The sequence below is a fragment of the Triticum dicoccoides genome, chromosome 6B, assembly GCF_002162155.2.
Source record: "Triticum dicoccoides isolate Atlit2015 ecotype Zavitan chromosome 6B, WEW_v2.0, whole genome shotgun sequence".
NCBI classification, from domain to species: Eukaryota; Viridiplantae; Streptophyta; class Magnoliopsida; order Poales; family Poaceae; genus Triticum; species Triticum dicoccoides.
In genome coordinates, this window is record NC_041391.1 from 17,859,281 (window position 1) to 17,877,353 (window position 18,073).

The following is an 18,073-nucleotide window of genomic DNA, read 5'->3' on the forward strand; positions in this document are numbered from 1 at the left end:
GGTTTTGGGGGGTTAATTTAGGTGTTTCATATATTGTGTTATCTAGCTAATTAATAGAGAGAAGTGTCCTCTCTTATGTCCGTGCTTGGTCGACGCTACGTACTGTACATAGAGAGGCCCTCGACACGCTAGCTAGGAAGAAAATGAAGGGAACCATTAAGTACAGAAGTTCGTCATGCATACCGAGAGAAGTGATCGATCGACCTCTCCTTCTCCGAGAGATTGGTCGAACAACAAGTTTTCGTATTATCTATCCGACGCTACTGGCTACATACATATACAATATGTAAGATCTCTTACAATCCCCTAGCATTTGAAATCAACTTCCACATGGTATTCTCCGGCTTTATTGATGACGTGGTCAAGAAAGAATCCCGCCAATTCCTCTTGAATTGCTTTCATGCGATCTTGTTCTAGGAGTTCATTCCGCATCTGTCACGTCTAATTTGAAGAAGGGGGTTAATACATATATGAATGAAACTCAACTGAAATGATGGTGTAATAAAATGGAATTGTGAATATTACTGCTTACGCACTTCATATTGTCTTTTAGAGTAGCCCCGCTTATTTTTCAAAGTCGCATTGTAGATGAACTCGCACACGTAGTATCCACAGAAATTATTCCCTTCTTCCTGCCACAAGCACTTACGAGAAATAGAGGTCAATCAAACTGATAATGAAGCATTATAAATGGCATTGATGAAAGTATAGCTATAGAATCAACAGGAGATGCGCGCAACTAGCTAGCTAGTAGTACTTACTTTCGGGTATGTATATCGCAGCTCCTTCGGCAGTCCTGGAGCTTCTGCGGTGAACTGTTTCCAAACCCTGCAAGACAAAGAAAATAATTATTATTACTTGAGATATCAGGAAATGAACAAAAAGTTGCCGATATGGTGCGATAATGATCGATTGAACTTACTTGTTGAGCAATTTAGTCATGTCCGCATAGGTTTCGGGATCTTTTCGTCTCGAGTCTAAGACGTTTACTAGTCCCCTCTCAAGATTAATCTCCAGAAGAACATAGTGGAAGCTGCCCACGCATGCATAACCCATCAATTACATTACTATAACCTCGCTCGAGTAATAAGGGAAACTGAATATGCACACGACAATAACACTCACTTGAAGTTGTAAGAAAAGAGTATTAAATCTTTGTTTTGATTTTTGATCAATGATTGTAGCAAGTTGGCCTCGACCTCTACGGCCTTCTTTTTAACCTGAAATTCATCTATGATATTTGTGTTAATGAACCCAATATCATACATTTCTTGTTTTTTGCACTTGACGATCTTCAATCTGCATAATATAGTGAGGATAATTAATTATAAATACATGCAATGAAAGAGCCGAGCTATATATAGAGACTTAATTACAGAAATAGTACTTACAGACAGTAGCAAAAGACCGTTAATTTATCGAGGGCCTTTTGATTGAAGAACTCGAAGAACTCCTCAAATGGAACATGCAACAGATCAATTCCAATGAGGTCGTGCTCCTCTTTACTTCTCAGATACAAAGTATTCGTCCCCCCAGACTCTCTGCAGGTTTTCATATACCAATTATGAAATCTTCGCATCATCGTTGTTAGAGATTTTTCATCTTTGATGAGAGGCTTCCCGTACTCGTATCTGTGTTTGTCCACCTCCAAGAAATCAAAATGTACATCGTCAGGCAGGTAATCTCCAAGATTGCTATAGCCGGGCACCGTCCCCGGAGCTTTAGCGACGATGTTGCTAGACACATTGAGCGGGGGGCACGATTGCTTTGCTTGTTCGCCGAGCTGGGCAATTTTTTCCCAGCTGCTCGTTCTTTTAACCTTTGATCACTGACAATACTTCCCGACCGCTTAGCTTGGAGATATGCCTTTTCAGTAATGCGCTCATAGTTGGTTTTCGGTGGAGACTTTGGTGGTTTCCTCAGGGCATCGATAGTGCACTTTGCTTTCACCGGATCTACCTTCTCCTCCGGAGGTGGATGTCTCTTTGCTTTCAACCCTCCAAAGAAGTCCTTCACTTCGGTATGCACGATCTTCATGTTTTCCTCCTCGGTCCTCTCGTACGGTAACTTCTCTAGAGGCTTGAGAGATGGACAGTATCTGTATTGCCTCCCGCCTCTGGCTGTACTGCTAGACGATAGAGCAGACAGAGTGGCTGCGGCTGTCTTCTTTTGTGCATGCTTACGAGGCGGAGGATAAGGACTATGACGCGCCGGAGCAGCCAGGGCGGCGGCGGGTCTCTTCCGCCCTTGCTGGCGAGGCGGAGAAGGAGGAGGCAGCTGCCTGCTTGGGCGCGCCGGTGCAGGCGGAGTGCCGCCACACACCGGAGAAGGAGGCTGAGTTCCCTGATCGTCACTCGCCGGAGGAGGAGGCGGTGGAGGAGGCGGAGTGCCCTGACTCGCCGGAGGAGGAGGAGGAGGCGAAGGCGTCCAGTTTGGAAGGTTAATGAACTCCTTCCGCCATAGGCATGGAGTCTTCAGAGCATAACCCAGCCGAGTCTCCCCTTCACCGGTAGGGTGGTCAAGCTGGAGGTCCTCAAATCCCTCCGTTATTTCGTCCACCGTCACCCTAGCATATCCTTCTGGAATCGGACGACAGTGAAAAGTTGCGCCGGGTTCAGAAGGTCGAACAGAGCCGACAGCCGCCTTGACTTTTAAGTTCTGCCATTGCGTCATAAGGTGGCAATTTTGAGACTCTGTGATAGCATCCACGGGTTAGCTAGCAGGAGCCGTCAAGACATGCTCCGGCTGAAGCAGCTCGGTGGAAGCCACAATGCTTCTCCGCTGAGATGGCGGGGTAGCTTCGGGGGAAGCTTCGGCAGTTAGTTTGCTGCGATTTGCTTCTCATTCCTCTATCGCTTGTATCCTTGAATGCAACGCCTGCAGTTTGGTCTGCTGCACTTTCTTCCTCCTCTCCTGGCATTTGTAACCGCCTGCATTCGGAAACCCAGCCTGCCACGGAACAGAGCCAGGCGTGCCTCATGTCCGTCCAGGGTGCTCAGGATTCCTGAGGGCCATTGTGAGCTCGTCGTTCTCTCTGTCTGGAATGAACGCCCCTTCCTGCGCTGCATCGATATAGTGCCGAAGCCTCTTGACTTGTATTTTCAATTGCTCGTCCGTCCAATGGCACTTCCATGATACAGGGTCCAAGGTTCCGCTAGCCCCGAAGAACCAAGTCCGGCAATGGTCTGGCCAGTTCATTGTCTCTAGTTCGATCCCTTTATCAAGCAGATCATTCTCAGCCTTGCCCCACTTAGCCGGGCTTTGAGGTAGCCACCTGACCCCGTGCGATGGTGAAGCTTCTTCTTCGCAACATTTTGCTTGTTTGTCGCCGACATCTTCTTACTCTTTTCCGATGTCTTGTGGGCCACAAATGCGGGCCATTGATCTTTGATCTTCTCATATTTGCCGATGAATTCTGGTGTCTCTTCTTTGTCAACAAACTTTTTCAGCTCATTCTTCCACCTCCTGAATAGGCCTGCCATCTTCATAAGAGCATGAGACTTGATTAATTGCTCTTTAACTGGCTTCTCCGGATCTTCCTCTGGTGGTAGGGTGAAATTTGCCTTCAGCTCAGTCCAAAGATCATCTTTCTGCATATCATTGACATAAGACACCTCAGGGTCTTCGTTCTTAGGCTTATACCATTGGTGGCTGCTGATCGGGATCTTGTCCCTAACAAGAACCCCGCACTGAGCAGCAAATGCGTCCTTTGTCCGGATGGGTTCAATAGGTTTGCCATCGCGCGCGATTGTTGTGACCTCAAACCTTTCATCCGGGCGCAACTTTTTCTTCGGGCCTCATCTCTTTACTGAAGTTTTGCTCGATCCAGAGGGCTAGAAAAAAGAAGAAAGATGAGAGTTAATTAATATGTGTACATATATACCAAAACAATGAATGCATCAATTAGCTAGTCAGCACAGGATTAACTAGGTTCGATCACCGGAGCCGTCATCACGGTCTCCTTCTTGCACCGTCATTGGGTCACCGGAGCCATCATAATCATGTCTTTCCTCCTCCATTCTTCATTCACCGTAGACTGCTTCTTCACCCTGTTCTTCCATACCATCATTGTCGTTAAGATACGAGAAGATATCACCTCCGGCTAAGATTATTTCCCCCAACACCTCTTCTGCTTCCTCGTCTCATATGTGCTCCATTGTTTCTGCAAATATTACAACATGGCAATTATTACACAAACATGACAGCAGGTGGATATATTAGTGGCAAACGTAGACCGAGCTTATTCCGGGTTTGGGGTGGCCTCGGCAACGCTTCAAGGGTAGGGGCGCGGCGGGAGGGGTAGGAGACCGACATCGTTTTTTTCTAGGGTTTTGGTGTCCTCGAGAGTTTTGGTCGAGCGAGAGGGGGTGGCCTCGAGAGAGTTTGTCGGGTAGGGGCGCGATGAGAGGGGGTAGGAGACCGACATTGTTTTTTCTAGGGTTTGGGTGTCCTCGAGAGTTTTCGTACAAGTTATCACAGTCGAGAGGGGGTAATATCGACAACACGACATACATACACGGGAAAATAATGTTATCGGGGGGTATCTCGACCCCCCATGTGTTGAAGTTATCGGGAGGGGGTTATATCGACAACGACGACATACATCCATGGGAAAATAATATTATCGGGGAGGGGGTATATCGACCCCCCCTCGTGTTGAAGTTATCGGGAGGGGCATATCGACGACGACAGACCCGATAAAACATAAGAAAATGAAGAAGAAATAAAAATAGGAGAAGAAGAAAGCAATAGATCGAGGAGAAGATCGAAGAAAAAAAAAGAAGAAAAAAAAATAGGAGAATAAGAAAGGAATAGAGGAGAAGAAGAATCTATTTTTTCTTCTTCTCCTCTATTCCTTTCTTCTTCTCCTCTTCTTTTTCTTCTTTTTTCCTCATCTTATTTATTTCTCCTCTTCTTCTCCTTTCTTCCTCTTCTAATTTTCCTTTTTCCTCTCATTCTTTTTCTTCTTCTTCCTTTCCTAGCTAGATATATAAAACTTTTCTAAAAATGTAACTTTTGCATATATATAAAACATTTTCTTCTTCCTTCTTCTTCCTTCTATTCCTTCTTCGTAAATATATAAAACTTTTCTAAAAATGAAACTAACCTAATGCATCAACATATATGCAAAAAAACATACATACAAAGCATATATCCATACATCAACATATATGCAAAAAAATATTACATCAACATATATGCAAAAAACATACATATATCATCAACATATACGCAAAAAAGCATCACTATGGGCGGCGGTGGCGGCAAGGGGCAGGGCAGGGCACGGGGGCTCACTATGAGCGGCGTCGGCGATGGCGAGGTCGGGGCCGGCCTGAGGCAGAGGCGGTGGCGCGCGGGGCAGGGGACGGCGTCGGGGCGATGCGGGGCGATGACGGCGTAGGGCGCGACGCGGGGCAGTGACGGTGTCGAGAGGCGCGGTGAGGTGACCGCGACAGCGCGGGGTGGCGCGCGGTGACGGCATCGGGGCGCGACGCGGGGCGGCGATGGCGTCGGGGTGGCGCGGGGCGGTGACCACGACGGCGCGGGGTGGCGCGCGGCGTCGGTGTCGGGGTGGCGCGGGGCGAGGGCGGCGACGGCGTCGGTGGGGTGTGAATCGGGCAGCCTGGCAGCGTCGTCGACGCGGGCAACTGCAGAGATGACTGAAATACGCTAAGTGTTTGCTTATATAGCAAAGCCATTGGTCCCGGTTCGTGGCACCAACTAGGACCAATGCCCCCTTTAGTGCCGGTTGGTGGCACCAACCGGGACTAAAGGGTAGGCATTGGTACCAGTTGGTGCCACCAACCGGTATCAATGCCCATCCTCTAGTCCCGGTTGGTGCCACCAACCGGGACCAAAGGCCCCAGTGCTGCCCGCGTCGCGGCCAAAGTTTAGTCCCACCTCGCTAGTTGAGAGGGGCTCGGAGTGGTTTATAAGCCCCACTGCGGCTACCCTCTCGAGCTCCTCTCAAATGCAGGCTTACGGTCCTAATCTCACCCTGTGCTGCCTGTGGGCCTGCTGGGCCTTCTGCGGGCCTGAATCCTGGCCCAGGTTGGGTTTCTAGTCGTATTCAGGCCGTGGTGGCCCAATAGGTGGCAGTTTTTTTATTTTTTTCCACTTTTTTGTTTTGTTTTTTGCATTATTTATTTTCTTTTGTTTTTTGCTTTATTTTTAATTTCTTTTTTGCTTTTAGGTCAGAAAAATTATAAACTTTCTGTTAGTGCCATTACTTTTCAAATTTGAATAGTTAAAATTTGAATTCTTTGAAATTTGTGTGAATCACAAGTTTGTGATTAACTTTACTATAAAAATAGTTTTTTTTCCAGTTTTTTTTTGTTTTTTTTGCATTATTTATTTTCTTTTTTTTGCTTTATTTTTTAATTCTTTTTTGCTTTTAGGTCAGCAAAATTATAAACTTTCTGTTAGTGCCATGAGTTTTAGAAAAAATATTTTGTTTTTTTCTTTTCTTTGTTGCTTTATTTATTTTATTTTGTTTCTACTTACAATAAAATACTCCCTCCGTCCGAACTACTCGTCGGAGAAATGCATAAAAATGGATGTATCTAAAACTAAAATATGTCTAGATACATCCATTTCTCCGACAAGTATTTCCGGACGGAGGGAGTACTTATTTTTGCTATTTTTATTTATTTTATTAAATTTTATGTTTAAATATTTTTCTTTTAAGTCACAAAAATTATAAACTTTCTGTTAGTGCCATTAGTTTTCAAATTTGAATAGTTAAAATTTGAATTCTTTGAAATTTGTGTGAATCACAAGTTTGTGATTAACTTTACTAAAAAAATGAGCATAGATGCGCCTATAGAGAAAATTCAACCTAAATTCATAATAAATTTCTATGAATTTCAGAGAAATTCAGTATGAATTTAGGTCAAATTCCATGTATAAGGGCATCTATTTTCACTTTGAGAGGAGCTCAACAAGGCAGAGAGGGAGGGGCTTATAAACCGGTGTGAGCGCCCTTCGGTTGGCGAGGTGGGACTAAACTCTGACCGCAACGAGGACCAACCCTTTAGTCCTGGTTTGTGGCACATACCGGGACTAATGGTCATGGGCCATGGGCGAGGCGCATTGGTCCCGGTTCGTGCATGGAACCGGGACCAAAATGTCCAGACGAACCGGGACCAATGGCCCACGTGGCTGCCCTCTTGAGTGTTCTTGGTGAGAACATAGTTGACAAGGAGCGAACCGGGATTAATGGTATTACGAGGGCCGAACCATAAGACATTAAATCATTTCAAATGAACTCTAAAAAAGTTGAAAGTTGGCATGGTATCATAATTTCACCCACATAGCATGTGCATGTACAAAATGGACAATGGTATCATACTTGGGTCAGCCTTGCGGGAGAAAGTCTTCACTTTTTCTTCGCTTGTGTCATTTGCTTATTGCGCCGTAACCATGGATAATCTTCATCATTTATCAGGATGCTTGGGTCAGCCTTGACTTTGAAGGGAGGAATTTCATGAAACTTTTCATAATCTTCAGACATGCCTGTCTTGCCCTCCACTCCCACGATGTCCCTTTTTCCTAAAAGAACTATGTGGCGCTTTGGCTCATCGTATGATGTATTCGCTTCCTTATCTTTTCTTTTTCTCGGTTTGGTAGACATGTCCTTTACATAGATAACCTGTGCCACATCATTGGCTAGGACGAACGCTTCGCCAGTGTACCCAAGATTTTTCAGATCCACTGTTGTCATTTCGTACTGTGGGTCTACTTGGACCCCGCCTCCTGACAGATTGACCCATTTGCACTTAAATAAAGGGACCTTAAAATCATGTCCGTAGTCAAGTTCCCATATGTCCACTATGTAACCATAATATGTGTCCTTTCCCGTCTCGGTTGCCGCATCAAAGCGGACACCGCTGTTTTGGTTGGTGCTCTTTTCATCTTGTTTAATCGTGTAAAATGTATTCCCATTTATCTCGTATCCTTTGTAAATCAATACAGTCAAAGATGGTCCCCTGGACAACAAGTACAACTCATCACAAACAGTCTTGTCACCTCTGAGACGTGTTTCCAACCAACTGCTGAAAGTCCTGATGTGTTCACATGTAATCTAGTCGTCGCACTGCTCCGGGTGTTTGGAGCGCAGACTGTTCTTGTGTTCATCGACATACAGGGTCACCAAGGTAGAGTTCTGTAGAACTGTGTAGTGTGCTTGAGACCAAGAATATCTGTACCTGCATATTATTGAGTCCCCTCCAAGCGTGCCTTTTCTAGTTAGTCTCCCCTCATGCCACGATTTAGGGAGACCTATCTTCTTAAGGCCAGGAATAAAGTCAACACAAAACCCAATGACATCGTCTGTTTGATGGCCCATGGAGATGCTTCCTTCTAGGCTAGCGCAGTTACGGACATATTTCTTTAGGACTCCCATGAACCTCTCAAAGGGGAACATATTGTGTAGAAATATGGGACCCAGAATGACAATCTCGTCGACTAGATGAACTAGGACGTGCGTCATGATATTGAAGAAGGATGGTGGGAACACCAGCTCGAAACTGACAAGACATTGCGCCACATCACTCCTTAGCCTTGGTACAATTTCTAGATCGATCACCTTCTGAGATATTGCATTGAGGAATGCACATAGATTCACAATGGCTAATCGGACGTTTTCCGGTAGAAGCCCCCTCAATGCAACCGGAAGTAGTTGCGTCATAATCACGTGGCAGTCATGAGACTTTAGGTTCTGAAACTTTTTCTCTGCCATATTTATTATTCCCTTTATATTCGACGAGAAGCCAGTCGGGACCTTCATACTAAGCAGGCATTCAAAGAAGATTTCATTCTCTTCTTTGGTAAGAGCGTAGCTGGTAGGACCTTCATACTGCTTTGGAGGCATGCCGTCTTTTTCGTGCGAACGTTGCAGGTCCTCCCGTGCCCCAGCTGTATCTTTTGTCTTCCCATACACACCCAAGAAGCCTAGCATGTTCATGCAAAGGTTCTTCGTCACGTGCATCACGTCGATCGAAGAGCGGACCTCTAGGTCTTTCCAGTAGGGTAGGTCCCAAAATATAGATTTCTTCTTCCACATGGGTGCGTGTCCCTCAGCGTCACTCGGAACAGCTAGTCCGCCGGGACCCTTTTCAAAGATTACGTGTAAATCATTGACCATAGCAAGTACGTGATCACTGGTACGCATGGCGGGCTTCTTCCGATGATCTGCCTCACTTTTGAAATGCTTGCCTTTCTTTCGACATTGATGGTTGGTTGGAAGAAATCAACGATGGCCCAGGTACACATTCTTCCTGCAGCTTCCTATATACTTTCGGTGTCAGCTAAACAATGCGTGCATGCATGGTATCCCTTGTTAGTCTGTCCTGAAAGGTTACTGAGAGCGGGCCAATGGTTGATGGTCACGAACAGCAACGCCTTTAGGTCAAATTCCTCTTGTTTGTGCTCATCCCACGTACGTACACCGTTTCCATTCCATAGCTGTAAAAGTTCTTCAACTAATGGCCATAGATAAACATCAATGTCATTGCCGGGTTGCTTAGGGCCTTGGATGAGAACTGGCATCATAATGAACTTCTGCTTCATGCACATCCAAGGAGGAAGGTTATACATACATAGAGTCACGGGCCAGGTGCTGTGATTGCTGCTCTGCTCCCCGAAAGGATTAATGCCATCCGCGCTTAAAGCAAACCATACGTTCCTGGGTCACTTGCAAACTCATCCCAGTACTTTCTCTCGATTTTTCTCCACTGCGACAAGTCAGCGGGTGCTCTCAACTTCCTGTCTTTCTTACGGTACTCACTGTGCCATCGCATCAACTTGGCATGCTCTCTGTTTCTGAACAGACGTTTCAACCGTGGTATTATAGGAGCATAGCACATCACCTTCGCAGGAACCCTCTTCCTGGGGGGCTCGCCGTTAACATCACCAGGGTCATCTCGTCTGATCTTATATCGTAATGCACCGCATACCGAGCATGCGTTCAGATCCTTGTACGCACCGTGGTACAGGATGCAGTCATTAGGGCATGCATGTATCTTCTGCACCTCCAATCCTAGAGGGCATACGACCTTCTTTGCTGCATATGTACTATCGGGCAATTTGTTATCCTTTGGAAGCTTCTTCTTCAATATTTTCAGTAGCTTCTCAACTCCTTTGTCAGGCACAACATTCTCCGCCTTCCACTGCATCAATTCCAATACGGTACCGAGCTTTGTGTTGCCATCTTTGCTATTGGGGTACAACCCTTTTTTGTGATCCTCTAACATGCGATCGAACTTCAGCTTCTCCTTTTGACTTTCGCATTGCATCCTTGCATCGACAAAGACCCGGCGGAGATCATCATCATCGGGCACATCGTCTGGTTCCTCTTGATCTTCAGCAGCCTCCCCCGTTGCAGCATCATTGGGCACATCATCTGGTTCCTCTTGATCTTCAGCAGCTTCCCCCGTTGCAGCATCACCGTATTCAGGGGGCACATAGTTGTCATCGTCCTCTTCTTCTTTGTCGTCTTCCATCATAACCCCTATTTCTCCGTGCCTCATCCAAACATTATAGTGTGGCATGAAACCATAGTAAAGCAGGTGGGTGTGAAGGATTTTCCGGTCTGAGTAAGACTTTGTATTCCCACATTTAGGGCATGGAGAACACATAAAACCATTCTGCTTGTTTGCCTCAGCCACTTCGAGAAAATCATGCACGCCCTTAATGTACTTGGAGGTGTGTCTGTCACCGTACATCCATTGCCGGTTCATCTGCGTGCATTATATATAATTAAGTGTGTCAAAAACCATTACAGAATATCATGAATAGATAATTAAGTGACCAAATTAATAGAAGTTCATCATCACACTAAAACCAAAGTACCTACATACTTCTCATCTAACAACATAAAGCTCTGCAGAGCATCTAAATTAGTTAAACCATACATTGAAACTATGTAAAACATTTCAATGCGAAAACAAATGCGATCATAATCGCAACCAAGGTAACAATTGATCCAAGGGCATAATGATGCCAAGCCTCGGTATGAATGGCATATTTTCTAATCTTCAAGCGCATTGCATCCATCTTGATCTTGTGATCATCGACGACATCCGCAACATGCAACTCCAATATAATATTCTCCTCCTCAATTTTTTTAATTTTTTCCTTCAAGAAAATATTTCCTTCTTCAACTAAATTTAACCTCTCGACAATAGGGTCGGTTGGAATTTCCAGTTCACATACCTCCTAGATAAATGAAGTCTATGTCACGTTGGTTGGCATAATTTTCATAAACAATAAATGAAGCAATAGCTATAAAGATAATATATACCACATCCGAATGATAGATGGGACGAGGGCCGACGGGAGCGGATACCAAAACCATCGCACTATATAATAACAAGCAATAAAAGAGTAAGAAAATTAGACAAGTATCTATCTAAAGCAAGATTTTTTTTCCAAAAAGAAGATAAGGACAAGAGGCTCACCACGGTGGTGCCGGCGACGAGATCGGCGCGGGCGATCGACGATAGTGAAGAGGGGGACGGCGTGTGACGGGCCGCTAATATAAACCTAGACAAATCTCGGGAAAAATAGAGTTCGGAGGTCGTGCTTCGAGAGGAGAAAGCTTAACTAGTGTGGCTCGGGCATTTCATCGAACACCTCAAGTGCATAGGAGGTGAGCTAGAGCACCACAAAGCCCTCCCCTCCCCGGCCAGAGAAAAACAGAGCAGTGGAGTGCTCTGCTCGCGGGCGAGGGGTATATATAGGCACCTCAATGGTTCCGATTCGTTGCATGAACCGGTACTAAAGGGTAGCCAGTTGTCCCGGTTCGAGCCACCAACCAGGACCAATGGTGGTGGGCCGGGAGCCAGGCCCATCGGTCCCAGTTCGTCCCACCAACCGGGACCAGAAGGTCCATACGAACCGGGACCAATGGCCCACGTGGCCCGGCCGGCCCCCTGGGCTCATGAACCGGGACCAATGCCCCCATGGGTCCCGGTTCTGGACTGAACCAGGACTAATGGGCTGACCCGGCCTGAACCAAAGCCCTCTCTTCTACTAGTGTAGCGTGGTCCAGCCCACGCTACTGCTAACCTTTAGCTGTAGTGCTTTACTAGTAGCGCAGTTTCGTGCGCTACTGCTAGGGTTTTCCCTAGTAGTGAGGGTTTGAGATAGTCTTCACAAATGTAGACCATCTCGGATAGATGCCATCAGCTAGGTAGTACCCCTTGTTGTAGTGCCGCCCATTGACCTCGAAGTTCACAGAAGGAGAATGACCTTCAACAAGCTTGTCAAAGACAGGGGAGCGCTGCAGCACATTGATGTCATTGTGAGTTCCTGGCATACCAAAGAAGGAGTGTCAAATCCAGAGGTCCTGTGTGACCACTGCCTCAAGTACCACACTGCAACCGCCTTTGGCGCCTTTGTACATCCCCTGCCAAGCAAATGGACAGTTCTTCCATTTCCAATGCATGCAGTTGATGCTTCCAAGCATCCCAGGAAATCCTCTTGCTGCATTCTGTGCTAGGATCCAAGCAATGTCTTCAACATTGGGTGACCGCAAGTATTGCGGTCCAAACACTGCCACCACTGCCCTGCAGAACTTGTAGAAACACTCAATAGTCATGGACTCGGCCATGCGCCCATGGCCGTCGAGTGAATCACCGGGAGGTCCGTATGCAAGCATCCTCATAGCTGTCGTGCACTTCTGGATTGAGGTGAATCCAAGTGTGCCGGTGCAATCCTTCTTGCACTTGAAGTAGCTGTCGAACTCCCGGATGGAAATCACGATCCTGAGGAAAAGCTTTCAGCTCATCCGATAACGGCGTCGAAAAACTTTGTCGCCGTGCAACGGAGCATCAGCGAAGTAGTCGGAGTAGAGCATGCAATAGGCAATAGCCTTCCAGACGATGTCGGTTCTTTGCTTTCAGCCGCCCCAGCGCCGAGCCACCTCGCCACGGCTTTTCATTGCTCGCGAGCAGGCCGACGAGGGCGGCGAGGACCATGAGATGCTCCTCCTCCTGCACGTCGGCATCGGCTTCCTCCTCCAGCAACACAGCAAGCGCCTCCTCGTCGTCCGAGTCCATCACCGAGCATGCAAGCCGCCGAACACCTGGCGGGCGTGGTGGGCGCACAGCCGCAGGTATACCGCCCTGCGTGGCCGAAGCGCCGGAAAACTCGCCCGGAAGGTGGTGGAGAGGTTGCCGCAGCGAAACATTCTCTCTTTTCCGGCGGGGAATGGCCTATCTAGCGGTGCTAGGCGGCGGGCGGCACCGGAACCGGCAGGGTGGTGGCCAAGCGCTCGCGGGTGGGGGCGAATTTGGACGATTGCCTTGACTTTTCGCCTGACAGTGTGGCCCAGGCGTGTTTTCCCCTTTCGTCGGAGCCCTCGAGCGCCCCCCAGCACACTAGGTTCGGCCTGGGATCGTCAGGCCCAAAAACGGGCCGAGCCGGCGGATTTCGGCGTCTTGGGGGCGCGACTGGTTTTTTTTCCGGTACTGGCCCGGAAAAGATCGCCTTGGGGGGCCTGTTGGGGCGCGGCTGGAGATGCTCTTAGGAGGCAAGGCCTAGCGCTTGGGCTGCGTTGGAAATGGCTAAAAAGGACAGACAATAGTAAACCCTGGCATGGTTTAGACATGGCGCCTAACTCTCAAGTGAAGTGGGAGATTCTTCTACCTATTCAAATCAATCCGGAGCAGGAGGACATGTTGATACGGAAATGGAACATGTAGGGGACGTAGGCCTCCTCGTCTACTTATCATATGATGTGGAATGGTGCTATTGGCTTTCAATGCGCGTCAGCTGTTTGAAAGTGTTGGGCATCCCCATCATCCAAAATCTTTATGTGCTTAGCGCTCCAATACCACTTGTGGACCTCGGATCAAAGATTAAGACATGGACTGCGAGACGAGGGCTCTCCTTGCTTCCCAAGTGATCAAGAGGAGGATACGGTGGATCATTTTGCTCCTGCAGTGTGTCTATTCCAGATAGGTTTGGTTCCTATACTTCAGAAGCTCTAGGATCAACTTGTCTTGGCTGTCGTCGGGGCTTGACCATCTTGAGTCATGGTGGAGTGCCACTCGCAAACGAATACCCAAGAGAAACAGGAAGGGGTTTGATTCCTTGCTCACTATTGTGTATTGGAGCATTTGGAAACAATGGAATGGCTGAGTTTTTGGTAGGTATGACTCTGTTTTCTCTAAATAGGCTTTCGCCTCGCTTTATAGATAAAGCAACAAACCAGAGTACATGGCCGAACAATACAATATGGTGAGGAGGCCCCCTTACACAGCAGCTCAACAAATAAAAGATAAGCTTAGAACAAGCCTAACACCTCGCCGAGGCTCGGACAGGGACCCCTGAGCTCAAAAACAACGCCCCCAGGAGGGTTACGGCGCGAAGCATCACTGCTACCAAGTCTGAGAGCAGACAACAATTTTCAACGTGAGCCCTGCCCTGGCACAGGAATGGGATCCACACCACTGTCTTCAAGAAGCAAGCGGCAGCCACACGCGTCGCCGTCGTCGGCGCCAGAAGCGCGGAGCTTTCGCTCGGTCACTCACCTGCACCACCATGAGGAGACCCGGCCACTACCACAATTAGGGGCAAGCTTGCCCACCCCAGATCTGGGCACTGCCAGAGCAGTCCTGGGCCTCCCGCCACTACATCCCTAGTCGCCCTCACGACCTAAAGATGGAGCCACCACCAATCCTACCAGAAAGCCAACCGTGAGGCCCACCATCCGGGGTCGCCGCCCCGGCATCTATGCCCCTAGGAACCGCCGACCATCTCCGTCACGAGCACTCGACCATCGTAGTATGAGTGAAAGGGACCACCTTTCACTCCTAGCCCGACATCAGCCAGCGGCTTTGGGTCGGCACCTCCACGGTAGGAAGTGCCCATGCCTATATCCCCATCCGGTCTCGGTAGGGAGACAACCCGGTGACTACCGTCAGCCACCGCGAGCATGCTTGAACGACGCCATGTCCGTGGTCAATGGTGCCGATTTTTCCGACGGCACAGCGACGCCCGACGAGCAACCTCGGATCGAGGCGACCACAACGTAACAAGAGAGAAGAGCACTAATGCATAAGCTTGCACCCGTGCGGACCAAGTCGGCTCCCTACACCTGCACGCCGACGAACGACAACCACCACTGCATACCAGATCCGCACTGCCACGACACGCCGGAGAGACAAACTGTCAGCACCGACCTCCTGAAGCATAGACCACCACTGCCAAGGAGCAGCAGGCTGCCCCACTGCCGCCCGAGGAATCCCAAGCAGCAGCACCTCACCGAACCCGCGCCGCCCTACCAGATCTGGCCTAGATCCAGGCCGCCGGCCCGAGACCGCCGCCCACCATGCCGCCCGCCCGAAGAGCGAGTAGCCGCTCCCCGTAGCGCCTTGGACCAGGACGCTATGGCCCGCCGCCCGCCAGGACGCCATATCGGGCGACCCGACGACGCCTGCATTCGCCAGAGAGCCGCCGGGCGAAGCCGCCGCACAACCCACTCACGCGCTTGGCCCCGCCGCCTGCACCGTCGTGCACGCCATCACCACCTGCGTCAGCTGCTGCGCCACCAGCCTCTTGCGAGCGCGGTGCCCCCGCCCATCCAGATCCTCCCGCGCCAACCCTAGGCTGAGCAAAGGAGGGACAAAAGCTTCCTGCCGCCGCCACTACCACCAGGGCTTTGCCCAGCGGCGCTAGCCGGCGGCGGCGGGGGAGGAGGACAGGAGGGAGAAGAGGGAGGCCGGCGGCTAGGGTTGCCCCGCTCGGCCGCCCGCGGGGGCGACACGAGGGGGAGAGGGGAGGGGGAGTTTCTGAATGGATGTTGGCGTATAATACCTTCCAGGAATTAAATCAATGGGTTTTGGTAGGAGCTTTAGGAGTTCAAACTCTGTGTGAGGGCTGAGGAGCACTGTATGAGAGGAGGTTGGAGTTGTTCGTTTTACTACTTGTTATGTTGTCCCCTGTAACCCTTCTTGTACATATTTCTCTTCTTCTATAAAACTATGGCACATAATTTGTGTGCTCTCGGAAAACCTGGTAATGAGTTCAAGTCCACGGTCCTTGATTTTTGGGGATTTATAGGCCACAGTGCTTCTGCTCGCTCACAGCTGCTGCTATTGGGCCGATCCATTCGGTGCGCCCCCTGCATGAACCGACAACAATTTTTCGCACAATGCGCCATATAGGAGTTCCCGAGAAAGATAGTCTCTCTCAAAGGAGAGACAAGCGTGAGAGGCTGAGATGTGTAATGGGCTGGGACGCTGGGAAGGACGGAATTGTCAATTTATGGGCACCTATAGGACCCGCCGTGCCACTCCCCACACGGATTTGGTCCTCTCTGTCCAACGGAGGCACCTAAATCGGCAGATCTACGACCCTCGCCGCCTGTGCAAGATTCGACGCATCCCAAACTGTTAAGGCATATCTCTCTCTATGTAGTTTTGGTGATTGATGACACCAAGTTTGCGGAATAATCGTGTGCTTTGAGCATTTCAGAGATTCATCCTTTGGCACGAGACGATTCCTACCCCTCGGAGTTCTAATCAAAGACGATGTAGCTCTTTCGTTCTGTTTTGGTGGACATGTTTCGTAGGAGTCACCATACTATCAAGAGGGGGTCCGCTTTGGTAATGCTAGGGTGGAATCAACACGTACACATCCTCTTTGCACCCTCTAAGCCTTCCCGCTTCGATGGAGCTTCCTGTTCCTTCCTATGAGCATGTTTTGGTCCCAGCGGTAGTACCGTGGTGCCCAGCAGTAGTACCGCTCAAGAGCCACAGGCGGCAGCACTGCTCTGCAGCGGTAGTACCACCTGGGGGTCCTCAGCCGTAGTACCACCGCGATACCGGGCTCCTACCACCTCGACTCCAGGGGGCCGCCTCTCGTGTTGAATTGTGCGGCACTAAGCAGCAGCAGTAGAAGCGGTAGTATCGCTCGGGAGCGGTAGTACCGCCCTACCACTGTGGCAGTACCGCACTGGGTCCGATTCCTGCTCATATACTTGCCCTCCCAGACGGCACGACAGTACCGCGAGGGGAGCGGTAGTACCACTGGGCCCAGCGGTAGTACCGCTGCCCCCTACGGTAGTACCGCCCTCTGCGGGGCTGTTTTGGGGGGTAATGGTTGGGTTGTTCCCCCCACTATAAAAGGAGGTCTTCTTCTCCAAAGTTGACCTACCTCCTCCCCCAAAGCACAATTGTTGCTCCAAGCTCCATTTTCACGTGATCTATCTCTCTAGCCAATCAAACTTGTTGATTTGCTCAGGATTGGTTGAGAAGGCCAAGATCTACACTTCCACCAAGAGAAATTTGATTCCCCCACTAATCCCTTGCGAATCTTGTTAGTCTTGGGTGTTTGAGAACCCTAGATGGTTGAGGTCACCTCAGAGCCATAGTCCATTGTGGTGAAGCTTCATGGTGTCGTTGGGAGCCTCCAATTCAGTTGTGGAGATTGCCCCAACCTTGTTTGTAAAGGTTCGGTCGCCGCCTCTAAAGGCACCAGTAGTGGAATCACGACATCTTGCATTGTGTGAGAGCGTGAGGAGAATACGGTGGCCCTAGTGGCTTCTTGGGGAGCATTGTGCCTCCACACCGCTCTAACGGAGACGTACTTCCCCTCAAAAGGAAGGAACTTCGGTAACACATCCTCGTCTCCATCGGTTCCCCTTTTGGTTATCTCTCACCTTTACTTGTGCAAGCTTATTTTGTGTTGCATCTCTTGCTTGCTTGTGTGCTTGTTGTTATCGTATCATATAGTTTGCTCACCTAGTTGCATATCTAGAGAACCTACTTTGATGCAAAGTTGAAATTGGTAAAGAAAAGATAAAAGTTGTTAGTTGCCTGTTCATCCCCCCTCTAGTCAACTATATCGATCCTTTCAGTTGGTATCAGAACCTCGTCTCTTTATTAAGGACTTTTTGCCGTCCGAAGAGTATAGTTGACACCGTAGACGGTGGGGAGGAGCACTTCAGTGTGAATCCGAGCTCGTCTACGACCGATGGGAGAACCGCGGTCTTTCGTGAGGAATTCAATGTGGCTTTGGACACATTGAAAACCTCCATGACGACCGAGGTTGAAAGCATGTTTAA

At 48.9% G+C, this 18,073-nt stretch overlaps 1 pseudogene; it reads right to left on the minus strand.

Annotated features, from left to right (window-relative positions):
• Positions 1–1,006: 1,006 nt before the first annotated feature.
• LOC119320568 lies at positions 1,007–4,157 on the minus strand (annotated as a pseudogene).
• Between the last annotated feature and the right edge of the window lie 13,916 nt (positions 4,158–18,073).